Source organism: Schistocerca piceifrons, unplaced genomic scaffold, assembly GCF_021461385.2.
Source record: "Schistocerca piceifrons isolate TAMUIC-IGC-003096 unplaced genomic scaffold, iqSchPice1.1 HiC_scaffold_2315, whole genome shotgun sequence".
Classification (NCBI taxonomy): domain Eukaryota; kingdom Metazoa; phylum Arthropoda; class Insecta; order Orthoptera; family Acrididae; genus Schistocerca; species Schistocerca piceifrons.
The window spans coordinates 23,276-41,558 of record NW_025728246.1 but is presented as its reverse complement, the minus strand read 5'-3'; the positions used below and the strand labels follow the sequence as shown (position 1 = coordinate 41,558).

General features: G+C 47.7%; 15 non-coding genes across 15 annotated transcripts; all 15 read right to left on the bottom strand.

Annotated features, from left to right (window-relative positions):
* Positions 1-313: 313 nt before the first annotated feature.
* Positions 314-395, bottom strand: Trnas-gcu. Its single transcript has one exon. It is a non-coding gene; the product is annotated as a tRNA-Ser (tRNA).
* An 822-nt stretch (positions 396-1,217) lies between these two features.
* Trnas-gcu lies at positions 1,218-1,299 on the bottom strand. The gene has a single exon. It is a non-coding gene; the product is annotated as a tRNA-Ser (tRNA).
* Positions 1,300-2,121: 822 nt separating this feature from the next.
* Positions 2,122-2,203, bottom strand: Trnas-gcu. The gene has a single exon. It is a non-coding gene; the product is annotated as a tRNA-Ser (tRNA).
* An 822-nt stretch (positions 2,204-3,025) lies between these two features.
* Trnas-gcu lies at positions 3,026-3,107 on the bottom strand. Its single transcript has one exon. It is a non-coding gene; the product is annotated as a tRNA-Ser (tRNA).
* Positions 3,108-3,929: 822 nt separating this feature from the next.
* Positions 3,930-4,011, bottom strand: Trnas-gcu. Its single transcript has one exon. It is a non-coding gene; the product is annotated as a tRNA-Ser (tRNA).
* An 822-nt stretch (positions 4,012-4,833) lies between these two features.
* Positions 4,834-4,915, bottom strand: Trnas-gcu. Its single transcript has one exon. It is a non-coding gene; the product is annotated as a tRNA-Ser (tRNA).
* An 822-nt stretch (positions 4,916-5,737) lies between these two features.
* Trnas-gcu lies at positions 5,738-5,819 on the bottom strand. Its single transcript has one exon. It is a non-coding gene; the product is annotated as a tRNA-Ser (tRNA).
* Positions 5,820-6,641: 822 nt separating this feature from the next.
* Trnas-gcu lies at positions 6,642-6,723 on the bottom strand. The gene has a single exon. It is a non-coding gene; the product is annotated as a tRNA-Ser (tRNA).
* An 822-nt stretch (positions 6,724-7,545) lies between these two features.
* On the bottom strand, positions 7,546-7,627 carry Trnas-gcu. The gene has a single exon. It is a non-coding gene; the product is annotated as a tRNA-Ser (tRNA).
* Positions 7,628-8,449: 822 nt separating this feature from the next.
* Trnas-gcu lies at positions 8,450-8,531 on the bottom strand. The gene has a single exon. It is a non-coding gene; the product is annotated as a tRNA-Ser (tRNA).
* Positions 8,532-9,353: 822 nt separating this feature from the next.
* Positions 9,354-9,435, bottom strand: Trnas-gcu. The gene has a single exon. It is a non-coding gene; the product is annotated as a tRNA-Ser (tRNA).
* An 822-nt stretch (positions 9,436-10,257) lies between these two features.
* Trnas-gcu lies at positions 10,258-10,339 on the bottom strand. Its single transcript has one exon. It is a non-coding gene; the product is annotated as a tRNA-Ser (tRNA).
* Positions 10,340-16,378: 6,039 nt separating this feature from the next.
* On the bottom strand, positions 16,379-16,460 carry Trnas-gcu. Its single transcript has one exon. It is a non-coding gene; the product is annotated as a tRNA-Ser (tRNA).
* An 822-nt stretch (positions 16,461-17,282) lies between these two features.
* On the bottom strand, positions 17,283-17,364 carry Trnas-gcu. Its single transcript has one exon. It is a non-coding gene; the product is annotated as a tRNA-Ser (tRNA).
* Positions 17,365-18,186: 822 nt separating this feature from the next.
* Trnas-gcu lies at positions 18,187-18,268 on the bottom strand. The gene has a single exon. It is a non-coding gene; the product is annotated as a tRNA-Ser (tRNA).
* Positions 18,269-18,283: the final 15 nt, after the last annotated feature.

Sequence of the window (18,283 nt, the reverse complement as noted above, 5' to 3'; positions counted from 1 at the left end):
CGCTACGGTTGGAGGTATTATAGGCTCGATACGTTAAAATGACTGCGATAAGTAAGCACTTAAATATGAATGAGAACGCACCGTTCCCAAACACCACCATGGTGCCAAACTTCGATTCGTTTATAGATCTTGAGATGATGTTTGATTCGAAAGACGTACGCTATCGAAAGTTGTGTATTTCCAATTGGTAGGCGGTTTAGTTTCGTATTTCTTACGGATGTTAACTTTCACCTACACGTTCCATTGCTACCACTGAGTGGCGTTTCGCATGTAGAAGGCGAGATCCGAAATGGGTGCTTTACGTAAAATTCTTCGACGAGGATGGGATTCGAACCCACGCGTGCAGAGCACATTGGATTAGCAGTCCAACGCCTTAACCACTCGGCCACCTCGTCTGATGCATCGGAAACTGCGTCCCTCGCTAGTCCTTACGGAAAGAAGTCGTTTGTCGATTCGAAATCGCATCGTACTGTGGCTGGTGTACACGCTGTATCGCCCTGCTGCAGTGCAGCTGACCAAGCTCCCACTCGTGAATCATTTAATGATGGCATCCGTCCACGTCGGTATCCGATCGGAGGAAAGTAGTCGGCCCACTTACTTACTGCAGAAATAAGCACCGAATCGTCGTGTAGCGTTGTCTAATGCAAATGAAAAATGTCCTGTGCATTCAGTATAACAACTACTGCAACGCCGCGATTATCTCGATTCGAAACATTTATTTGTCACCTTCGTTGACCTCATCGCTGATGTTGCTTTCAAGTTTCTTTCGAAGAGCAAACCACGTTCTTCGTAGCCGAATTGTGAGACCAGAGGCTCCTGCTGTTGGCGATGGAGCCAGGCCCTATCAGATCGCTTCCGTATACGGCGGCCGGATGGAAAGCAAACTGTCGAAAGGCGACAGTTGCGCTACGGTTGGAGGTATTATAGGCTCGATACGTTAAAATGACTGCGATAAGTAAGCACTTAAATATGAATGAGAACGCACCGTTCCCAAACACCACCATGGTGCCAAACTTCGATTCGTTTATAGATCTTGAGATGATGTTTGATTCGAAAGAAGTACGCTATCGAATGTTGTGTATTTCCAATTGGTAGGCGGTTTAGTTTCGTATTTCTTACGGATGTTAACTTTCACCTACACGTTCCATTGCTACTACTGAGTGGCGTTTCGCATGTAGAAGGCGTGATCCGAAATGGGTGCTTTACGTAAAATTCTTCGACGAGGATGGGATTCGAACCCACGCGTGCAGAGCACATTGGATTAGCAGTCCAACGCCTTAACCACTCGGCCACCTCGTCTGATGCATCGGAAACTGCGTCCCTCGCTAGTCCTTACGGAAAGAAGTCGTTTGTCGATTCGAAATCGCATCGTACTGTGGCTGGTGTACACGCTGTAACGCCCTGCTGCAGTGCAGCTGACCAAGCTCCCACTCGTGAATCATTTAATGATGGCATCCGTCCACGTTGGTATCCGATCGGAGGAAAGTAGTCGGCCCACTTACTTACTGCAGAAATAAGCACCGAATCGTCGTGTAGCGTTGTCTAATGCAAATGAAAAATGTCCTGTGCATTCAGTATAACAACTACTGCAACGCCGCGATTATCTCGATTCGAAACATTTATTTGTCACCTTCGTTGACCTCATCGCTGATGTTGCTTTCAAGTTTCTTTCGAAGAGCAAACCACGTTCTTCGTAGCCGAATTGTGAGACCAGAGGCTCCTGCTGTTGGCGATGGAGCCAGGCCCTATCAGATCGCTTCCGTATACGGCGGCCGGATGGAAAGCAAACTGTCGAAAGGCGACAGTTGCGCTACGGTTGGAGGTATTATAGGCTCGATACGTTAAAATGACTGCGATAAGTAAGCACTTAAATATGAATGAGAACGCACCGTTCCCAAACACCACCATGGTGCCAAACTTCGATTCGTTTATAGATCTTGAGATGATGTTTGATTCGAAAGAAGTACGCTATCGAATGTTGTGTATTTCCAATTGGTAGGCGGTTTAGTTTCGTATTTCTTACGGATGTTAACTTTCACCTACACGTTCCATTGCTACTACTGAGTGGCGTTTCGCATGTAGAAGGCGTGATCCGAAATGGGTGCTTTACGTAAAATTCTTCGACGAGGATGGGATTCGAACCCACGCGTGCAGAGCACATTGGATTAGCAGTCCAACGCCTTAACCACTCGGCCACCTCGTCTGATGCATCGGAAACTGCGTCCCTCGCTAGTCCTTACGGAAAGAAGTCGTTTGTCGATTCGAAATCGCATCGTACTGTGGCTGGTGTACACGCTGTAACGCCCTGCTGCAGTGCAGCTGACCAAGCTCCCACTCGTGAATCATTTAATGATGGCATCCGTCCACGTTGGTATCCGATCGGAGGAAAGTAGTCGGCCCACTTACTTACTGCAGAAATAAGCACCGAATCGTCGTGTAGCGTTGTCTAATGCAAATGAAAAATGTCCTGTGCATTCAGTATAACAACTACTGCAACGCCGCGATTATCTCGATTCGAAACATTTATTTGTCACCTTCGTTGACCTCATCGCTGATGTTGCTTTCAAGTTTCTTTCGAAGAGCAAACCACGTTCTTCGTAGCCGAATTGTGAGACCAGAGGCTCCTGCTGTTGGCGATGGAGCCAGGCCCTATCAGATCGCTTCCGTATACGGCGGCCGGATGGAAAGCAAACTGTCGAAAGGCGACAGTTGCGCTACGGTTGGAGGTATTATAGGCTCGATACGTTAAAATGACTGCGATAAGTAAGCACTTAAATATGAATGAGAACGCACCGTTCCCAAACACCACCATGGTGCCAAACTTCGATTCGTTTATAGATCTTGAGATGATGTTTGATTCGAAAGAAGTACGCTATCGAATGTTGTGTATTTCCAATTGGTAGGCGGTTTAGTTTCGTATTTCTTACGGATGTTAACTTTCACCTACACGTTCCATTGCTACTACTGAGTGGCGTTTCGCATGTAGAAGGCGTGATCCGAAATGGGTGCTTTACGTAAAATTCTTCGACGAGGATGGGATTCGAACCCACGCGTGCAGAGCACATTGGATTAGCAGTCCAACGCCTTAACCACTCGGCCACCTCGTCTGATGCATCGGAAACTGCGTCCCTCGCTAGTCCTTACGGAAAGAAGTCGTTTGTCGATTCGAAATCGCATCGTACTGTGGCTGGTGTACACGCTGTAACGCCCTGCTGCAGTGCAGCTGACCAAGCTCCCACTCGTGAATCATTTAATGATGGCATCCGTCCACGTTGGTATCCGATCGGAGGAAAGTAGTCGGCCCACTTACTTACTGCAGAAATAAGCACCGAATCGTCGTGTAGCGTTGTCTAATGCAAATGAAAAATGTCCTGTGCATTCAGTATAACAACTACTGCAACGCCGCGATTATCTCGATTCGAAACATTTATTTGTCACCTTCGTTGACCTCATCGCTGATGTTGCTTTCAAGTTTCTTTCGAAGAGCAAACCACGTTCTTCGTAGCCGAATTGTGAGACCAGAGGCTCCTGCTGTTGGCGATGGAGCCAGGCCCTATCAGATCGCTTCCGTATACGGCGGCCGGATGGAAAGCAAACTGTCGAAAGGCGACAGTTGCGCTACGGTTGGAGGTATTATAGGCTCGATACGTTAAAATGACTGCGATAAGTAAGCACTTAAATATGAATGAGAACGCACCGTTCCCAAACACCACCATGGTGCCAAACTTCGATTCGTTTATAGATCTTGAGATGATGTTTGATTCGAAAGAAGTACGCTATCGAATGTTGTGTATTTCCAATTGGTAGGCGGTTTAGTTTCGTATTTCTTACGGATGTTAACTTTCACCTACACGTTCCATTGCTACTACTGAGTGGCGTTTCGCATGTAGAAGGCGTGATCCGAAATGGGTGCTTTACGTAAAATTCTTCGACGAGGATGGGATTCGAACCCACGCGTGCAGAGCACATTGGATTAGCAGTCCAACGCCTTAACCACTCGGCCACCTCGTCTGATGCATCGGAAACTGCGTCCCTCGCTAGTCCTTACGGAAAGAAGTCGTTTGTCGATTCGAAATCGCATCGTACTGTGGCTGGTGTACACGCTGTAACGCCCTGCTGCAGTGCAGCTGACCAAGCTCCCACTCGTGAATCATTTAATGATGGCATCCGTCCACGTTGGTATCCGATCGGAGGAAAGTAGTCGGCCCACTTACTTACTGCAGAAATAAGCACCGAATCGTCGTGTAGCGTTGTCTAATGCAAATGAAAAATGTCCTGTGCATTCAGTATAACAACTACTGCAACGCCGCGATTATCTCGATTCGAAACATTTATTTGTCACCTTCGTTGACCTCATCGCTGATGTTGCTTTCAAGTTTCTTTCGAAGAGCAAACCACGTTCTTCGTAGCCGAATTGTGAGACCAGAGGCTCCTGCTGTTGGCGATGGAGCCAGGCCCTATCAGATCGCTTCCGTATACGGCGGCCGGATGGAAAGCAAACTGTCGAAAGGCGACAGTTGCGCTACGGTTGGAGGTATTATAGGCTCGATACGTTAAAATGACTGCGATAAGTAAGCACTTAAATATGAATGAGAACGCACCGTTCCCAAACACCACCATGGTGCCAAACTTCGATTCGTTTATAGATCTTGAGATGATGTTTGATTCGAAAGACGTACGCTATCGAAAGTTGTGTATTTCCAATTGGTAGGCGGTTTAGTTTCGTATTTCTTACGGATGTTAACTTTCACCTACACGTTCCATTGCTACCACTGAGTGGCGTTTCGCATGTAGAAGGCGAGATCCGAAATGGGTGCTTTACGTAAAATTCTTCGACGAGGATGGGATTCGAACCCACGCGTGCAGAGCACATTGGATTAGCAGTCCAACGCCTTAACCACTCGGCCACCTCGTCTGATGCATCGGAAACTGCGTCCCTCGCTAGTCCTTACGGAAAGAAGTCGTTTGTCGATTCGAAATCGCATCGTACTGTGGCTGGTGTACACGCTGTATCGCCCTGCTGCAGTGCAGCTGACCAAGCTCCCACTCGTGAATCATTTAATGATGGCATCCGTCCACGTCGGTATCCGATCGGAGGAAAGTAGTCGGCCCACTTACTTACTGCAGAAATAAGCACCGAATCGTCGTGTAGCGTTGTCTAATGCAAATGAAAAATGTCCTGTGCATTCAGTATAACAACTACTGCAACGCCGCGATTATCTCGATTCGAAACATTTATTTGTCACCTTCGTTGACCTCATCGCTGATGTTGCTTTCAAGTTTCTTTCGAAGAGCAAACCACGTTCTTCGTAGCCGAATTGTGAGACCAGAGGCTCCTGCTGTTGGCGATGGAGCCAGGCCCTATCAGATCGCTTCCGTATACGGCGGCCGGATGGAAAGCAAACTGTCGAAAGGCGACAGTTGCGCTACGGTTGGAGGTATTATAGGCTCGATACGTTAAAATGACTGCGATAAGTAAGCACTTAAATATGAATGAGAACGCACCGTTCCCAAACACCACCATGGTGCCAAACTTCGATTCGTTTATAGATCTTGAGATGATGTTTGATTCGAAAGACGTACGCTATCGAAAGTTGTGTATTTCCAATTGGTAGGCGGTTTAGTTTCGTATTTCTTACGGATGTTAACTTTCACCTACACGTTCCATTGCTACCACTGAGTGGCGTTTCGCATGTAGAAGGCGAGATCCGAAATGGGTGCTTTACGTAAAATTCTTCGACGAGGATGGGATTCGAACCCACGCGTGCAGAGCACATTGGATTAGCAGTCCAACGCCTTAACCACTCGGCCACCTCGTCTGATGCATCGGAAACTGCGTCCCTCGCTAGTCCTTACGGAAAGAAGTCGTTTGTCGATTCGAAATCGCATCGTACTGTGGCTGGTGTACACGCTGTATCGCCCTGCTGCAGTGCAGCTGACCAAGCTCCCACTCGTGAACCATTTAATGATGGCATCCGTCCACGTCGGTATCCGATCGGAGGAAAGTAGTCGGCCCACTTACTTACTGCAGAAATAAGCACCGAATCGTCGTGTAGCGTTGTCTAATGCAAATGAAAAATGTCCTGTGCATTCAGTATAACAACTACTGCAACGCCGCGATTATCTCGATTCGAAACATTTATTTGTCACCTTCGTTGACCTCATCGCTGATGTTGCTTTCAAGTTTCTTTCGAAGAGCAAACCACGTTCTTCGTAGCCGAATTGTGAGACCAGAGGCTCCTGCTGTTGGCGATGGAGCCAGGCCCTATCAGATCGCTTCCGTATACGGCGGCCGGATGGAAAGCAAACTGTCGAAAGGCGACAGTTGCGCTACGGTTGGAGGTATTATAGGCTCGATACGTTAAAATGACTGCGATAAGTAAGCACTTAAATATGAATGAGAACGCACCGTTCCCAAACACCACCATGGTGCCAAACTTCGATTCGTTTATAGATCTTGAGATGATGTTTGATTCGAAAGACGTACGCTATCGAATGTTGTGTATTTCCAATTGGTAGGCGGTTTAGTTTCGTATTTCTTACGGATGTTAACTTTCACCTACACGTTCCATTGCTACTACTGAGTGGCGTTTCGCATGTAGAAGGCGTGATCCGAAATGGGTGCTTTACGTAAAATTCTTCGACGAGGATGGGATTCGAACCCACGCATGCAGAGCACATTGGATTAGCAGTCCAACGCCTTAACCACTCGGCCACCTCGTCTGATGCATCGGAAACTGCGTCCCTCGCTAGTCCTTACGGAAAGAAGTCGTTTGTCGATTCGAAATCGCATCGTACTGTGGCTGGTGTACACGCTGTAACGCCCTGCTGCAGTGCAGCTGACCAAGCTCCCACTCGTGAATCATTTAATGATGGCATCCGTCCACGTTGGTATCCGATCGGAGGAAAGTAGTCGGCCCACTTACTTACTGCAGAAATAAGCACCGAATCGTCGTGTAGCGTTGTCTAATGCAAATGAAAAATGTCCTGTGCATTCAGTATAACAACTACTGCAACGCCGCGATTATCTCGATTCGAAACATTTATTTGTCACCTTCGTTGACCTCATCGCTGATGTTGCTTTCAAGTTTCTTTCGAAGAGCAAACCACGTTCTTCGTAGCCGAATTGTGAGACCAGAGGCTCCTGCTGTTGGCGATGGAGCCAGGCCCTATCAGATCGCTTCCGTATACGGCGGCCGGATGGAAAGCAAACTGTCGAAAGGCGACAGTTGCGCTACGGTTGGAGGTATTATAGGCTCGATACGTTAAAATGACTGCGATAAGTAAGCACTTAAATATGAATGAGAACGCACCGTTCCCAAACACCACCATGGTGCCAAACTTCGATTCGTTTATAGATCTTGAGATGATGTTTGATTCGAAAGAAGTACGCTATCGAATGTTGTGTATTTCCAATTGGTAGGCGGTTTAGTTTCGTATTTCTTACGGATGTTAACTTTCACCTACACGTTCCATTGCTACTACTGAGTGGCGTTTCGCATGTAGAAGGCGTGATCCGAAATGGGTGCTTTACGTAAAATTCTTCGACGAGGATGGGATTCGAACCCACGCGTGCAGAGCACATTGGATTAGCAGTCCAACGCCTTAACCACTCGGCCACCTCGTCTGATGCATCGGAAACTGCGTCCCTCGCTAGTCCTTACGGAAAGAAGTCGTTTGTCGATTCGAAATCGCATCGTACTGTGGCTGGTGTACACGCTGTAACGCCCTGCTGCAGTGCAGCTGACCAAGCTCCCACTCGTGAATCATTTAATGATGGCATCCGTCCACGTTGGTATCCGATCGGAGGAAAGTAGTCGGCCCACTTACTTACTGCAGAAATAAGCACCGAATCGTCGTGTAGCGTTGTCTAATGCAAATGAAAAATGTCCTGTGCATTCAGTATAACAACTACTGCAACGCCGCGATTATCTCGATTCGAAACATTTATTTGTCACCTTCGTTGACCTCATCGCTGATGTTGCTTTCAAGTTTCTTTCGAAGAGCAAACCACGTTCTTCGTAGCCGAATTGTGAGACCAGAGGCTCCTGCTGTTGGCGATGGAGCCAGGCCCTATCAGATCGCTTCCGTATACGGCGGCCGGATGGAAAGCAAACTGTCGAAAGGCGACAGTTGCGCTACGGTTGGAGGTATTATAGGCTCGATACGTTAAAATGACTGCGATAAGTAAGCACTTAAATATGAATGAGAACGCACCGTTCCCAAACACCACCATGGTGCCAAACTTCGATTCGTTTATAGATCTTGAGATGATGTTTGATTCGAAAGACGTACGCTATCGAAAGTTGTGTATTTCCAATTGGTAGGCGGTTTAGTTTCGTATTTCTTACGGATGTTAACTTTCACCTACACGTTCCATTGCTACCACTGAGTGGCGTTTCGCATGTAGAAGGCGAGATCCGAAATGGGTGCTTTACGTAAAATTCTTCGACGAGGATGGGATTCGAACCCACGCGTGCAGAGCACATTGGATTAGCAGTCCAACGCCTTAACCACTCGGCCACCTCGTCTGATGCATCGGAAACTGCGTCCCTCGCTAGTCCTTACGGAAAGAAGTCGTTTGTCGATTCGAAATCGCATCGTACTGTGGCTGGTGTACACGCTGTATCGCCCTGCTGCAGTGCAGCTGACCAAGCTCCCACTCGTGAATCATTTAATGATGGCATCCGTCCACGTCGGTATCCGATCGGAGGAAAGTAGTCGGCCCACTTACTTACTGCAGAAATAAGCACCGAATCGTCGTGTAGCGTTGTCTAATGCAAATGAAAAATGTCCTGTGCATTCAGTATAACAACTACTGCAACGCCGCGATTATCTCGATTCGAAACATTTATTTGTCACCTTCGTTGACCTCATCGCTGATGTTGCTTTCAAGTTTCTTTCGAAGAGCAAACCACGTTCTTCGTAGCCGAATTGTGAGACCAGAGGCTCCTGCTGTTGGCGATGGAGCCAGGCCCTATCAGATCGCTTCCGTATACGGCGGCCGGATGGAAAGCAAACTGTCGAAAGGCGACAGTTGCGCTACGGTTGGAGGTATTATAGGCTCGATACGTTAAAATGACTGCGATAAGTAAGCACTTAAATATGAATGAGAACGCACCGTTCCCAAACACCACCATGGTGCCAAACTTCGATTCGTTTATAGATCTTGAGATGATGTTTGATTCGAAAGACGTACGCTATCGAAAGTTGTGTATTTCCAATTGGTAGGCGGTTTAGTTTCGTATTTCTTACGGATGTTAACTTTCACCTACACGTTCCATTGCTACCACTGAGTGGCGTTTCGCATGTAGAAGGCGAGATCCGAAATGGGTGCTTTACGTAAAATTCTTCGACGAGGATGGGATTCGAACCCACGCGTGCAGAGCACATTGGATTAGCAGTCCAACGCCTTAACCACTCGGCCACCTCGTCTGATGCATCGGAAACTGCGTCCCTCGCTAGTCCTTACGGAAAGAAGTCGTTTGTCGATTCGAAATCGCATCGTACTGTGGCTGGTGTACACGCTGTATCGCCCTGCTGCAGTGCAGCTGACCAAGCTCCCACTCGTGAACCATTTAATGATGGCATCCGTCCACGTCGGTATCCGATCGGAGGAAAGTAGTCGGCCCACTTACTTACTGCAGAAATAAGCACCGAATCGTCGTGTAGCGTTGTCTAATGCAAATGAAAAATGTCCTGTGCATTCAGTATAACAACTACTGCAACGCCGCGATTATCTCGATTCGAAACATTTATTTGTCACCTTCGTTGACCTCATCGCTGATGTTGCTTTCAAGTTTCTTTCGAAGAGCAAACCACGTTCTTCGTAGCCGAATTGTGAGACCAGAGGCTCCTGCTGTTGGCGATGGAGCCAGGCCCTATCAGATCGCTTCCGTATACGGCGGCCGGATGGAAAGCAAACTGTCGAAAGGCGACAGTTGCGCTACGGTTGGAGGTATTATAGGCTCGATACGTTAAAATGACTGCGATAAGTAAGCACTTAAATATGAATGAGAACGCACCGTTCCCAAACACCACCATGGTGCCAAACTTCGATTCGTTTATAGATCTTGAGATGATGTTTGATTCGAAAGACGTACGCTATCGAATGTTGTGTATTTCCAATTGGTAGGCGGTTTAGTTTCGTATTTCTTACGGATGTTAACTTTCACCTACACGTTCCATTGCTACTACTGAGTGGCGTTTCGCATGTAGAAGGCGTGATCCGAAATGGGTGCTTTACGTAAAATTCTTCGACGAGGATGGGATTCGAACCCACGCATGCAGAGCACATTGGATTAGCAGTCCAACGCCTTAACCACTCGGCCACCTCGTCTGATGCATCGGAAACTGCGTCCCTCGCTAGTCCTTACGGAAAGAAGTCGTTTGTCGATTCGAAATCGCATCGTACTGTGGCTGGTGTACACGCTGTAACGCCCTGCTGCAGTGCAGCTGACCAAGCTCCCACTCGTGAATCATTTAATGATGGCATCCGTCCACGTTGGTATCCGATCGGAGGAAAGTAGTCGGCCCACTTACTTACTGCAGAAATAAGCACCGAATCGTCGTGTAGCGTTGTCTAATGCAAATGAAAAATGTCCTGTGCATTCAGTATAACAACTACTGCAACGCCGCGATTATCTCGATTCGAAACATTTATTTGTCACCTTCGTTGACCTCATCGCTGATGTTGCTTTCAAGTTTCTTTCGAAGAGCAAACCACGTTCTTCGTAGCCGAATTGTGAGACCAGAGGCTCCTGCTGTTGGCGATGGAGCCAGGCCCTATCAGATCGCTTCCGTATACGGCGGCCGGATGGAAAGCAAACTGTCGAAAGGCGACAGTTGCGCTACGGTTGGAGGTATTATAGGCTCGATACGTTAAAATGACTGCGATAAGTAAGCACTTAAATATGAATGAGAACGCACCGTTCCCAAACACCACCATGGTGCCAAACTTCGATTCGTTTATAGATCTTGAGATGATGTTTGATTCGAAAGACGTACGCTATCGAATGTTGTGTATTTCCAATTGGTAGGCGGTTTAGTTTCGTATTTCTTACGGATGTTAACTTTCACCTACACGTTCCATTGCTACTACTGAGTGGCGTTTCGCATGTAGAAGGCGTGATCCGAAATGGGTGCTTTACGTAAAATTCTTCGACGAGGATGGGATTCGAACCCACGCGTGCAGAGCACATTGGATTAACCACTCGGCCACCTCGTCTGATGCATCGGAAACTGCGTCCCTCGCTAGTCCTTACGGAAAGAAGTCGTTTGTCGATTCGAAATCGCATCGTACTGTGGCTGGTGTACACGCTGTAACGCCCTGCTGCAGTGCAGCTGACCAAGCTCCCACTCGTGAATCATTTAATGATGGCATCCGTCCACGTTGGTATCCGATCGGAGGAAAGTAGTCGGCCCACTTACTTACTGCAGAAATAAGCACCGAATCGTCGTGTAGCGTTGTCTAATGCAAATGAAAAATGTCCTGTGCATTCAGTATAACAACTACTGCAACGCCGCGATTATCTCGATTCGAAACATTTATTTGTCACCTTCGTTGACCTCATCGCTGATGTTGCTTTCAAGTTTCTTTCGAAGAGCAAACCACGTTCTTCGTAGCCGAATTGTGAGACCAGAGGCTCCTGCTGTTGGCGATGGAGCCAGGCCCTATCAGATCGCTTCCGTATACGGCGGCCGGATGGAAAGCAAACTGTCGAAAGGCGACAGTTGCGCTACGGTTGGAGGTATTATAGGCTCGATACGTTAAAATGACTGCGATAAGTAAGCACTTAAATATGAATGAGAACGCACCGTTCCCAAACACCACCATGGTGCCAAACTTCGATTCGTTTATAGATCTTGAGATGATGTTTGATTCGAAAGACGTACGCTATCGAATGTTGTGTATTTCCAATTGGTAGGCGGTTTAGTTTCGTATTTCTTACGGATGTTAACTTTCACCTACACGTTCCATTGCTACCACTGAGTGGCGTTTCGCATGTAGAAGGCGAGATCCGAAATGGGTGCTTTACGTAAAATTCTTCGACGAGGATGGGATTCGAACCCACGCGTGCAGAGCACATTGGATTAGCAGTCCAACGCCTTAACCACTTTTTTTTTTTTTTTTTTTTTTTTTAGGCACAATGTACGTTTGTAACCGCCGCAACCGAGACAACATCCCGATATTCGGCTACTGGTGTCAGAATAGATCTATCATGAAAACAACATTGATGTGCACCAATCACACCCCGAAGCAGAGAAGACAACCGGCTATTGAGCGCTCTAGCAGCTGTCTTATAGTCAAAATTCAGCAATGTGAGCGGACGAAGATTGGCAGCAGATAAACGACCAGAGGACTTCGGGATTAAAACAATTTTCCCTACTTTAAAATCGGCAGGCACATCCATCCCCCTGACAATCTCATTTAAAATCTGCGTAAAAAATGCCACCCAAAAGAGGCCAAAAACGGAGATAAAATTCTTTAGGCAGGCCGTCTGGACCCGGCGATTTACTGGATGGAGAGCGAGCAATAAAATCGAAAACATCATCTACCTGGAACTCCCGGAGAAATTCGCCGTTCGCGTCAGGCGCGATCGTCGCAGTTAGATCCCCAAAGACATCATCCGAAAGAGACTCACCAGAATCATCGGCAGAATATAGACTAGTGTAATACTGATGAAGAGCACGAACCATTTCCTCCTGTGCAATAAGCTGTAGCCCATCATCCACCGTAAGAGAAGAGATGAAGGAGCGACGACGACGAGTCTGATGCCGTAGCAGGTGGTACAAGGATGTCAGTTCACCTTCAACAAGAGAGTGAGGTTTCGACTTAACTCGCAGACCATCCATCTGTCGTCGTTTAAGGCTCAAGAGCTTGGCTTTAATACGACGAACATCATGGATCCGCAGTGGAGAGGTACCCGCCGCGTCATATAGTTCACGCAGGACAGAGTAGTAATATTCATACGTGTTCTTAAAATCACGCGTCCTAGCAGCACAGTAGAAAATCAAAGTCTGACGAATCTTGGGCTTGGCAAACGCAGTCCACCAAACCAGCAAGGAGGGGTATCGCGGGACAGAGCGAAGACATCGCTCCCACACGCCACTTATAACATCATCCATAGCACTGTCGGCAAGGTGGGAAACATTTAACATCCACTGGGAACGATAAAGTTTTGCAGGTTGGCGACTAAGATTTACAGTTGCAGTAAAAGCACAATGGTCAGAAAAACTAGTAGGAATAACATCGACAGAAAGAATTTTATCACATAAAAAATCAGATAAATAGAATCTGTCGAGTCTACTGCATGAGGACGCGGTAAAAAACGTATATTTCACCAGGGTTGGATATTTGTGTTCCCAAACATCACGCAGATGCATCGTACGAACTAAGTCATGTAAATCACGGCAATAATTAAAATTGGGGGACTGGTCTGCAGGGCGTAAAACACAATTAAAATCGCCTCCGAGCAGGAGACTCCGAGGACTCTGGCGCAAAAGATAAATAAGCTCTTCTTTATAAAAGCGCGATCGAGCCACAGTGTGACCCGAACCAGAGGGGGCATACAAAACAACGAGGCGGAGATCAAAAAGACGACAACCAATCCCACGGCCAGAGTCAAGGAATTCAATGTCAGTAATAGGAATGCCCTCTCGAAAGAAAAGAGCAGTTCCTGTTGAATATTCCGGCGCGACATTAAAAACAGTTTGAAATCCAGGTAGAGAGAGATCAGAAAACAACACTTCCTGCAAAAACACTACGTCCGCACAGGCGTCGTAAATAAACTGCCGCAAAGAGGCAATGCAAACGTCGGACTCAATACGGTTAACATTTAAGGTAAGAAAGGTGTATGCTTGAACCATAGAGAGAAAAGCGAGAAAACAAATCACCTACACCGACGCACCAGCGTCACAGTCCATAGCAGGGGTGACAGAGGCATCCGAGGGAGGGGGACTGCTACCCCGTTCCGCGGATCCCTTACGTTTCGGTTTTTTACGAACAGCATTAACGTTCGGCTGAACGCGTAACTTGCGTCGGCTGACGGGCAAGGAAACTTCAGCCGCCGGTGACGTAGGAGGGTCAAGTTCTGTATCCGACACCACCCGCGCCGGTCCACATGCGGGATCCGGGGTCGCGGGGGAAACATCCGACAAAACGGAATGGTCAACACCTGCACTAGCTTCCGGCAAACATGGACTGCACGGAGGCGAAACGTGAGCAGGAAGGTCCGAGGCCGCAGAGTTGGAAGGAAGCGGAGCAGCTCCGCTGGCAGAGGTATGGGGCAGCGAAGCAGGAAGTTGTCGCGGCTCCACTTGTTGTGACATCGAAGTCGGTTCGGAAGACGGCGCCAACAGGCCCGACCGACGACCCGACTCGAGAGAAGCTGCGTCGGAGGCCGGAGGGGCGCCAGCAGCCGCCACCGGAACCGCTACCTCAGGAGGGCAGGGAGCAGCTACAGTACACAGTGGCTCGGAGGATGCCGGTCGCTCGGACTGGGGCATCTCAGGGAGATCCTCATCCGTACTATTTCCATCGTGTGGGCGACGCCTCTTATTATTCAAAAGTGGCACACCCACCTGAGGGACAGACGGAACAACATCAGATTTAGCACGCAAAGGAGGAAATTCTGTATCAGGGGTGCGCAAAACCTGTGGAGGGGCGCTACTACCACTGGACTGTGCTACACCAAGAGCAGAACCACCTGCAACGAGGTCAGCGACCGTTAACTTGCGACGCTGTTCGAGAGAATTTTTTAAAACAAAAACTCTCCGCGGACAGTCGGTACGCACGTGACCACTTTCATTGCACAAAAAACAGGTGCCCACCTGACCACTATATGTTACATGGACACGATATCCACCGATCTGCAGGTGAGATGGAATATTCTGCTTAACGTGCATTTCGACTGAACGAATACCACTGTAACATTGCAGGCGATGTTGGCTTGACCAGCGTTCAAGGCGAATGCTCTTTACATCACCATACTTCTGTAGACCCTCCTTAAGATGGACATTATCCACCTCCGGTGGAAGGTTGTAAACACGAACATTGGTATATGTGATGGAAGCATTGGAAAGCAGCACGGTACTTACAGAATCATCCCGATGCCGAAAGAGAACTTGATGACCATATTTAGAAAGAATTTTATCAACCTGAAGTGGGTCCATAAACTTAACAAAGAAAACATACAGTTCGGTATCAAAATAAGCAGTGTGCACCTGATCCGAATGAACACCAAAGGTATCTACCAACCAATCATGAATCTCAAGAGAACTAGGTTGCACATGGCGGGTTGACTTGTCAAAAGCAAAACTAACTGTAGCCTGACGAGGAATAACCTGGGACGACATTTTCAAAATATGCGGTCGAAACCGCAACACAAAAAACACTGAAATAAGGACAGAAAACTAACACAAGGTACGAAACAACGACGGAGAAACACTCACAGAAGTTGCAACACAACACGTAAACAAAAACGATAGTCCACTATACGTAACGCTACGGCGGAGCGGAAGACTAGGCACGTCCACACTGCACGGCGTCTAAAGCGGAACTGCCACTCGGCCACCTCGTCTGATGCATCGGAAACTGCGTCCCTCGCTAGTCCTTACGGAAAGAAGTCGTTTGTCGATTCGAAATCGCATCGTACTGTGGCTGGTGTACACGCTGTATCGCCCTGCTGCAGTGCAGCTGACCAAGCTCCCACTCGTGAATCATTTAATGATGGCATCCGTCCACGTCGGTATCCGATCGGAGGAAAGTAGTCGGCCCACTTACTTACTGCAGAAATAAGCACCGAATCGTCGTGTAGCGTTGTCTAATGCAAATGAAAAATGTCCTGTGCATTCAGTATAACAACTACTGCAACGCCGCGATTATCTCGATTCGAAACATTTATTTGTCACCTTCGTTGACCTCATCGCTGATGTTGCTTTCAAGTTTCTTTCGAAGAGCAAACCACGTTCTTCGTAGCCGAATTGTGAGACCAGAGGCTCCTGCTGTTGGCGATGGAGCCAGGCCCTATCAGATCGCTTCCGTATACGGCGGCCGGATGGAAAGCAAACGGTTCTAGGTATTATAGGCTCGATACGTTAAAATGACTGCGATAAGTAAGCACTTAAATATGAATGAGAACGCACCGTTCCCAAACACCACCATGGTGCCAAACTTCGATTCGTTTATAGATCTTGAGATGATGTTTGATTCGAAAGACGTACGCTATCGAAAGTTGTGTATTTCCAATTGGTAGGCGGTTTAGTTTCGTATTTCTTACGGATGTTAACTTTCACCTACACGTTCCATTGCTACCACTGAGTGGCGTTTCGCATGTAGAAGGCGAGATCCGAAATGGGTGCTTTACGTAAAATTCTTCGACGAGGATGGGATTCGAACCCACGCGTGCAGAGCACATTGGATTAGCAGTCCAACGCCTTAACCACTCGGCCACCTCGTCTGATGCATCGGAAACTGCGTCCCTCGCTAGTCCTTACGGAAAGAAGTCGTTTGTCGATTCGAAATCGCATCGTACTGTGGCTGGTGTACACGCTGTATCGCCCTGCTGCAGTGCAGCTGACCAAGCTCCCACTCGTGAACCATTTAATGATGGCATCCGTCCACGTCGGTATCCGATCGGAGGAAAGTAGTCGGCCCACTTACTTACTGCAGAAATAAGCACCGAATCGTCGTGTAGCGTTGTCTAATGCAAATGAAAAATGTCCTGTGCATTCAGTATAACAACTACTGCAACGCCGCGATTATCTCGATTCGAAACATTTATTTGTCACCTTCGTTGACCTCATCGCTGATGTTGCTTTCAAGTTTCTTTCGAAGAGCAAACCACGTTCTTCGTAGCCGAATTGTGAGACCAGAGGCTCCTGCTGTTGGCGATGGAGCCAGGCCCTATCAGATCGCTTCCGTATACGGCGGCCGGATGGAAAGCAAACTGTCGAAAGGCGACAGTTGCGCTACGGTTGGAGGTATTATAGGCTCGATACGTTAAAATGACTGCGATAAGTAAGCACTTAAATATGAATGAGAACGCACCGTTCCCAAACACCACCATGGTGCCAAACTTCGATTCGTTTATAGATCTTGAGATGATGTTTGATTCGAAAGACGTACGCTATCGAATGTTGTGTATTTCCAATTGGTAGGCGGTTTAGTTTCGTATTTCTTACGGATGTTAACTTTCACCTACACGTTCCATTGCTACTACTGAGTGGCGTTTCGCATGTAGAAGGCGTGATCCGAAATGGGTGCTTTACGTAAAATTCTTCGACGAGGATGGGATTCGAACCCACGCATGCAGAGCACATTGGATTAGCAGTCCAACGCCTTAACCACTCGGCCACCTCGTCTGATGCATCGGAAACTGCGTCCCTCGCTAGTCCTTACGGAAAGAAGTCGTTTGTCGATTCGAAATCGCATCGTACTGTGGCTGGTGTACACGCTGTAACGCCCTGCTGCAGTGCAGCTGACCAAGCTCCCACTCGTGAATCATTTAATGATGGCATCCGTCCACGTTGGTATCCGATCGGAGGAAAGTAGTCGGCCCACTTACTTACTGCAGAAATAAGCACCGAATCGTCGTGTAGCGTTGTCTAATGCAAATGAAAAATGTCCTGTGCATTCAGTATAACAACTACTGCAACGCCGCGATTATCTCGATTCGAAACATTTATTTGTCACCTTCGTTGACCTCATCGCTGATGTTGCTTTCAAGTTTCTTTCGAAGAGCAAACCACGTTCTTCGTAGCCGAATTGTGAGACCAGAGGCTCCTGCTGTTGGCGATGGAGCCAGGCCCTATCAGATCGCTTCCGTATACGGCGGCCGGATGGAAAGCAAACTGTCGAAAGGCGACAGTTGCGCTACGGTTGGAGGTATTATAGGCTCGATACGTTAAAATGACTGCGATAAGTAAGCACTTAAATATGAATGAGAACGCACCGTTCCCAAACACCACCATGGTGCCAAACTTCGATTCGTTTATAGATCTTGAGATGATGTTTGATTCGAAAGACGTACGCTATCGAAAGTTGTGTATTTCCAATTGGTAGGCGGTTTAGTTTCGTATTTCTTACGGATGTTAACTTTCACCTACACGTTCCATTGCTACCACTGAGTGGCGTTTCGCATGTAGAAGGCGAGATCCGAAATGGGTGCTTTACGTAAAATTCTTCGACGAGGATGGGATTCGAACCCACGCGTGCAGAGCACATTGGATTAGCAGTCCAACGCCTTAACCACTCGGCCACCTCGTCTGATGCATCGGAAAC